The sequence below is a fragment of the Papilio machaon genome, chromosome 1 (genome assembly GCF_912999745.1).
Source record: "Papilio machaon chromosome 1, ilPapMach1.1, whole genome shotgun sequence".
Classification (NCBI taxonomy): Eukaryota; Metazoa; Arthropoda; class Insecta; order Lepidoptera; family Papilionidae; genus Papilio; species Papilio machaon.
In genome coordinates this window covers 3075814-3083310 of record NC_059986.1, presented here as the reverse complement: position 1 = coordinate 3083310, position 7497 = coordinate 3075814, and positions in this window count along the sequence as shown.

Genomic DNA, 7497 nt, shown 5'->3' with positions numbered 1-7497 from the left:
TTACAAAATTATACGTGGACCAAATAAAATACTGGATAAATTTCTGATGTTGTAAACAATTGTGTTGTTTTGTAAAATTGTATATAAAAATGTATAAATTTGGTTACATAAATATTTTGTACTTTGGGTTTTATTTATTATATTATGTACTAAGAATTATTTTAATGTATAATTCACTATCAGTGAAACAGTATTTACGTGTACTTAATATTATGTATAATCTACTTATGAAGTTATTTTGTTACTGTTTTACAATTGTAAATAAGTAATTAAATAAGATAAAGAAATAAAGATTTTTATTTTCAATTGAAACAAAATGTTCCTTAAATGTATTGACACTTTTGCAGGAAAAGAAAAAATAAGTAATAAAGACCATTAAATGATTAGCATGATCTTGGCAGTGGAAACCCACGGTGGGAATCCACTGCCAAGACCTCATGCCACATTTGTATTATTTACTAGATGTTTAGCAATATTTTTTTAAGAAAACGAGAGGAATCACAATATCCATTTAAACGAATGTTTCGACCATTCAGAATCTTGAAGCAAAATTATTGAAAGTAAAGGAATTATTAAGGTGTAGCATTAGTTCAAGTTGTAACAATTTCGTGGCGTCGAACTTTTGCAAAGTTTTAAATTGCAAAGGCAAGGGGAATAACGTAAATAGTCAGGTGCTACCGGAGGCAACTGGCATCGTCACTGTACGATCATAGGGTTGTCAAATGAGATATTTTAATAAATATTTATTGGCAAGATAAAAAAGTGTCGAACTATAAATTACATTTGATGACTACTCTGTGATTAACTGATTAATAATTTGTGATAATTTTTTCATAGCAGTTAAATATATTTGACATCATACATAAATATTTTATATATAATTGAAAAAAAACACAAAAACAGCGAATTCTCAATTGAGAACCTTCTTTGTGTGAAGTCAGTTAATGAATCACAAGTCATGTGTAGGTACATTGTACTTTAAGTTATTTAAGACACCGAGCAATAGTTTATCAGTTTTTAATTCCTGCTTAGAAAGGGCGAAAAATACAGTAATAAACGTAAAAGACATTGGCAATGACAACCCTAGAAAAGGGTGATTTAAATTCGGCCCGCGTCGCCGCTATTAAAAGTCCCACAAAACGAGGCTTTGTACGCGTCGCGAGGACGACTCCAGGCATCACAGGTGACGAAAGAAAACGGCTTACTGGATCTACTGATTAGGCGCTTTTGATTCTCGAACTCTTTTCTGCATAATAGATTTTGTTGTCGGACATTTCGGACAGAAATTTTATTATTTTATTCAATATATTTTCCTTAAAATACTACATGTAGTGAAGTTATTACGCAAATTCTTCATAAATTTAACTTAAAAAGAGGTGATATTAAAATTGTGTAAAGGTAATTAAAAAAAAAATAGAAAGATTGCTTTCCTTTAGGAAACTCTGAAACTATTTTGTTCTTATTGTATGTTAAATTTTTTATCAATTAGAGAATGTCTAACTAACAACAGATTAATACCGAAAGTTGGAATAAATACTCTTGCATGTTGATTAAAATTTTGTGTTTTTGTAAAGTGATATAATCTTCTTTTATCGTACTTAAATGAAGAATTCGTAGACAAATACATAAATTTCGTTTCAACCACCGGCAGGCTTATTTTGAGGTCGTAAAATTGTAAATTTCTACCAAAAACCGTCGTAAACCGATTGCGGCGTAGAGAAGCTTCGCGAGAAGAGAAAGGATCGTAAACTGAATTGATCTAAGACGTCTAGTTAAGTACAAAAGCCAAAAATTAAATGCGTTTTAAGGGAGCGCGATTTTACGACTTGCTTTTGTTTTATTCCTACTTTATAACAATTCTCAATTTCCAGTTTATTAAACATTTACCAATACTCACAGTCGTCCATCATTAACGTCAACCAGATGAAGTACTATCTTTTTGAAGGCCAGGTGAAATTATAAATCTATATTCTCATCTTTTCCAGAATATGAATAAAAGAAAATACATCCCAAAATTCATGTGAAAAGGGATATTTATACTTCACGTTCACTTTATCTGTACTTGTATATGTTAGAACAGTACAGAACAACTATAACGTTTGTTCCGAAAATATTACGAGTTACGAAACTATACAACATCTTAATAGCGTCATTATTTTGCCTGAGAAATGTTATTTGTGACATAATAGTGGTTGTATGTACCACCCGCGGCGGTAACAGCGCCGATTTTATTATGCTCGTAAAAAGCACTCTGCCCATAGCCTACGCCGTGGTATCGCCGCGAAGCCCAATTAATTAATGAGCCAAGTTGAAAATGAATTACGCCATCGGGACCCGAAGGTGTTTGAAATAACGGCACTCAAACATTTCTTACTCGAGACTTAAGGCATAAAATTTTAAGCGCCCAGCCGTCTTGACTTTATGCTAATACGAATAAAACTTATTTGTTTTTCATTGTAGAACGTTTTTATGGTTGAGTGTCAATTTGGAACATTATAAATTATATAATTTAACTTAATTATTTAGTCCTTAATGTGGTTGTCTTGTTTATGCATTATGTTTAGTTGATACTAATTTTGTTACAATTTTATTGGCAACCAGTTTATTTTCTCTTTTGAATTATGTTATTGCAACTACCCCCGAAAATCTGTTCTTTTATATTGATATAGATATTTTTTAAAGATAATCTAAAAAATAGGAAAAGTATTTGTTTATTAATGAATTTTCTAAAGTTGTTCATCTCTATTTCCTACTATTGGTGGGAAAAATAAATAAACTAATTACGCAAAAATTAAAATGAATTTCTACAAAATACATCACCTGTATTGGTTTTTCTTACATAAGGTGTAGGTTAATGAAAAAAGGAGAAGAAAAGAAATTAAGAAAAGTCGAGTAGCGCCTTCACAGGAACATCTTAATCTCGGTCCGACAAAGCGTGTCCTCCCCGCGACGGTCATTGGTCAGATATCGTCGCCCGTCTACGCCCACAACAAAAAAAAATTGACACGAGCAAACAACGGTAAGATAAAACTTTATTCTCATGGTACTGATGAAAATGTATCTCATTAAATGATCGGTATATGGATAACTGCATATAAAATTAAGTATTTGTTTGTTTTAACACTGAAAACACATATATTACACAATATCATAAGCAGGTAATATGAACTAAAATTTCAATGACTACATACTTACATAATTATTTAGAAACTAGCTGTAGCCCGCGCGACATTAAAAACATAATAAGTATCCTATGTGTACTTTCAGACTATGTTCTACATCGGTGTCAAATTTCATCAAGATCCGTTCAGCCGTTCCGGAGATACCTTCTAACAAACATTCATCCATCCATCCATCGAAACATTAGAATGTATAATATTAGTATGATTTTTCAGTGTGGAAAGTCGCTAAGTTATTTAATTAGAGTATAATGTTATTTGTAGCGGTTTGTTTGTATATTAAGCAAGGCGCCGAGTCACTGAGCTAGCCTAATCGTGTGATGTGAGGAGAGAGCCACGACGTTGTTTTAATTGAGTTTAGCCTCCACCACCACCCTTTGCATTTTGCACCTTTGTGGCGAATGTCGTTCTCTAACGAACGTATACACAGGCGCGATGCTAAGTGTCGATTAAGGGATGCGAGGGTTTTTGAACTTTATTCATTCGTTCGAAGTCAGTTTCTGTTGTATTTTAATGGTTTACTAAATTAAAAAAAACTGGCACATAAAGCACAAGCAAAATAACATTTATTCAAGTCAGCCGATAGTGTTAACTGCTCAACAACAAAAATAACAATTGACAGTTCTCGGGAAATAAACTTGTGCAAAATTTTCCGTTACACATGTAAAATCCAATATTATTACCAACAAATGAGTACCAAAAGCTGAGTTCCAAAGCTAAGTACCAAAAGCTAAGTTTAAAGAACATCTACGGAGGATGAAATTCACTACAAATAGCAGACAATAAAACAAAGAAATCAACATTCATTACCAATAATTCTTTCCCCACTGGTTGGTAGATGACGCTGCAAACAGTGTCGCCTCATTTAATCGCCACATTACATGCAAAGTGCATCTCTTACATGTAAAACAGTCCCGGCGGGTATTTAAATTTTCGCCTTTCCTCGTAATTTGTGGAGTGCAGACAAAGGCTTTCGAGGAAACACCGTTAATGTGTTACCTGATGCGTTTTACTTTAATATACCTTCGTATTTACGACACAAAGAAAAATTTTACTGCACTAGAATGGCATTTAACGCCTGCAAATTTTTAGGAGGCAATTATATGAATACCGGAACACGTAGGCTGGCAATTTATGCTTTTAATTCTGTAAAGTTTTATTGTATACTGTGCTATTAGTATCAATTACACAGTTTTTTTAATATCCTTGTTATACAAAGAATATACTTATACATTTTTTTATTTATTAAAATGATTTTTAGTATTAAAAATAAAATATATCTAAACTAACATGGTCGTTAAAATATGCTGAAATAATTATCAATCTATTTTTAATATTAATAAAATTGGATTGTCTGTCTTTATGTAATATCGAAACGCAACAAAAGTCCATTTTTTTAATTTTTTCTGTGTCTGCCCGCAAGTCCGCGTTTGTCTCGAGTGATCGCCAAAACGGCTGAACCGATTTTGACGTGACTCTTTCTGGAAGGTAGGTAGATTTTAAGGCTTATGTGTGAGGTAGTAACTATGGCATTTTTTAAATTCCACACCGACAAAGGAGCAAACAACAGCCGGTCAATCAAATATATTTGTAGTAAACAAAAGTTTATCTCTAATAGTAAAAAAAAATATTGTTCTTGCATTCGAACAAAAAGCTACAAGCTTTTCCATAAAGAGCTTTAAGCGTTATTAAGTCCTTACGTAGGGTACTAGAGAAAGCTGCGATAAAAAGAAAAGGCTATGAAAAAACCAACCAAGAGTCAACAAACGAATATCCGACATGTCAAAGTAAATCTCTGGCCGACAATACGAATGGCAATAAAATCCACCTCCCGTCGCACGTCCGACTGAATTGGAGAGTGGTAAGCTCGTAGCCCCTACTACATGCTGTCCGTGGCAATATACGAAGGTTAAGAATATTACAGATTAAAGTTTTAAGTACCTATTTTGATTTAAAAAAAACAATCGGTATCTTTTTAATGAAGCATAGTTATTTATGTCTAAAAGTAAATTAAGTATTATAATAAAACTATGGTTACGATATTTTTCGTAGTAATTTTCAGTGATACCTACAGTAGTACCTTTTCTTGGTTTATAACACCACAATATTCAGTATCGGATAGTGGTTAATTTTACACTTGAGAAAATAGTAGGGGATGGCAGTTTAGACACAATGAAAACGTCTACATGGTGCAGTTTTCGAGAGTGTTCAGTAAAACGGTGTAATTTGTCCGATAAGCAGCGGTCGACCGCTGCCGCCGCTAAACGCCGGACAATGATAGCGATCTGAGCCGAGGGTGGCACTCGCATTTGACGCACAAAAACTATAAGCTCTCTCGAGGACTACTCACGATAAGATTATGTTGTTGATAATGTTGATTCTGTAGCACTTTGCACACAGACACGTCTTATGTAGTCAATATGTGCAAGTCTTTTTTTTCGATTGTTTAAAGTGCTTAAAATTTAATTTAAGTTAAGCAGCTAATTCAAAACGCCTCATTGCATTTCCCTATAAAGTTATCAGACAAATTGACTTTGCAATGAAAAGGGTGCAAACGTTCACAGGAACGCCTTCGGGCATTAGACCAAGTCCACTTTGGCTACTTAATTTCCAACAGCGCGGAGACCGCATCCTGCGCTCAGCCGCCTGCCGCTCGCCAGGTGGACTCTTTGTGCGCAATGTTTGCTAAAGTCGTCGTATTTATTTTAGATTCCATTGTGTTTTGCTCCGACGCTTTGTCGAGAAATAGCCCTCCCGCGCTCCGCCAGCGCTTTGTTAATTTTATTAATACGTGAAACATTTATAAAACGAGACCGCACAGCTGAATTAATGACTTTTATTGTTGTACAGAAAGTAATGTTCGCGAAATGAGGCGCGCTGAGACTCCTAAATCCGGCGGGGACTTCGGATTTTCGCCTTTTAAATTATACAGCTTTATGATTGCCTCGCGAAATACAGAGTGCAGAGCGGCGTGTGAGCACCTGCTACTTATATTTCAACTTTGCGTATTAAATTGCCGAAATAACTCCGGGATTTCGCGGAGCGAAGTTGACCGAGAAGGGGAAGGGGGAAAAAATTTTGAAATATTGTTGCAGAGCGTGTGTGCGCGGTTGGGTTCAAAGATAGCGTATGTTGGTTGGAGGTATTCACGCTTATCCCGTTGCCGGACGGTACCGAAATATCCGGGCATTCCGTCAGTGCGGACAACAAAAGAATTTAATATAATATCGCAAGTCTGTTGGACAGCGGCAGCAGAGCCTTAGCCACCAGTAAGCTTATTATCGCGGGCGGCGGGCAACGGCGGGAGCGTTTGGGTCGCGCCGTAGAGCATGTTTGCTCGCCGGTAGACGAATGTCACCGGGTCGAGGCCCGCGTCGTGTCAATAGCGGGAGTTGCGCGCCTGCTTAAACATTAAAGAGCTCGCAATGTTTAGCAACGACGCAAATTAAAATAGGCTTTATGCGAAATCTAATTTGCGAAGTAGGGAACCGAGTGCTTAGTTTGAGGAGCGGCTGCTTGCCGGCGAGCGGCGAGGTGGCTGTTTGTATTGGTAATGGAATTAATTCCGCTCTTGATTTTACTACGCAGGTAAAGAGGTAATTCGGAGACATTTACTTAACAAATTAATTTTGTTTTTAATGGCTCAAGTTGGTGGAGCAATGTTGAAATTTTCTTTGAGATAATACATAATTTTGAGATTTATAGAATAAATTATATTTGTAGGAAAATTGGACAATTTTTTTTACACTATAATAAATTGGTTTATATATACAATTATGCGATGGTCCATTACATGCTCCCATCGAGTTTTTGGATACGTTGGACATATTGCCCGAAGACAATTACGACCTTCAGTAATAAAATAAACAAAGTATAATGTAATTAAGAACTTACATAGATCTATAAAGAAATTTGTTTACAAATCATAACTTATGGAGAGCCGATTTCACTTAATAAAAAAGTAATTTTTAAAATCAATTTAGTACATCCTTTTTATTCAAATAAATATTTTTGGAGCTTTTATATTTTTTAATAACGTGTTGACTAAATACAGAATTATTCAAAAAATTAATAATGTTACTTTAGTGAATAAGTTTTGTATAATTTTAATTAAAAATAGAGGGCTTTTAGAATAACAAAACAAACGGCGGTCCATCCATGAAGTTGGCAACTAGCTCACATTAAATGAAACTATATTAAATATTCAGAGAGGGTTCGTTAAGTTACACCTAACCGCAGCTGTATGTGAGTCTTTGCTGCTTCCTGAATAAGTCAACAGGTCGCGGAATATCCTCACTGAATGAGACATGCTCCTCGG